Source organism: Polistes dominula, unplaced genomic scaffold, assembly GCF_049000335.1.
Source record: "Polistes dominula isolate Pdom_NZ unplaced genomic scaffold, Pdom_raw_medaka contig_16, whole genome shotgun sequence".
NCBI lineage: Eukaryota > Metazoa > Arthropoda > Insecta > Hymenoptera > Vespidae > Polistes > Polistes dominula.
In genome coordinates, this window is record NW_028301040.1 from 1,271,563 (window position 1) to 1,272,500 (window position 938).

General features: G+C 31.8%; 1 protein-coding gene across 2 annotated transcripts in view; it reads right to left on the reverse strand.

The window, feature by feature from the left end:
• Positions 1-463: 463 nt before the first annotated feature.
• Ddr (discoidin domain-containing receptor 2) overlaps positions 464-938 on the reverse strand; it is a 159,870-nt gene continuing 159,395 nt past the window's right edge. For both annotated transcript variants that reach the window (XM_015322532.2, XM_089174569.1), the window contains one exon: positions 464-938. This exon is cut by the window's right edge and continues 8,576 nt beyond it. The gene's annotated coding sequence lies outside the window, so the exon portion shown is untranslated.

Genomic DNA, 938 nt, shown 5'->3' on the forward strand with positions numbered 1-938 from the left:
GGATGGAGAGATTGCAAAAAAATATGAATGATACGTCGAGTACAGATTATTTATCATTAACTTTAGAAAGGGATAAAAGAACCTTGGAGAGAGATATAAAGAAAGAAAAAAAAATATTAACTCGAGCGTGCTGCTTAAGGGATTAATTCATGCAAATGTTATAATATTTCGATGATTTTGTTTGATAATATATATATGTGTTCACACACATACTAATATAATATAATAATAGTTATATTATTTATAACATAAATATATTATAATTAAATGAAGGTATTTACTAACCTGATCGTTGATTTCTTCGACGTGTATTCCCGTAGTAGCAGTTCTGCGATCGAATGAATTCATTTAACGAATTTACAAGTCATCGTTTGAGGATGATACACATAAATACATAGATAGATAAATAGATAGATAGATAGATAGATAGATAGATAGATCGTTGTACGGGCAAGACCATAAATTGCTCGACAAAAGTCAAAGCGTTGAGTATTTATTGAAAACGAATCGCTATGTACAAACGTATTAAATACACGATAGCGTGACATTTACAGGAGGTTCTGTTTATCGCATACAATAATCGATATGCAGCCGATATGATAACAATAGACAACACCAGGGTTAACCCTGTGGTTCTTGGGTAACGTGTCCGGCTTATATTTACAACCCATCTCGTCGTTCATATTTGCACGTAGAGATTGCACACGTGTGTTGCTGTAACACGTGCTTTCTGCCTTTTTAGTATTGTATATCTAACTATGGTTATAATAATAATAATAATAATAATAATAATAATAATAATAATACCTAGACCAATCTCCTTGTGACCAACAGAAAATTCTCTAACACTGGTTGGATCAGACATTTTAAAATTATTCGTGTAAAATGCATGCTTCAATGCTTGCTGCACACATACAAGAAGAACATTCTTGGTTGAT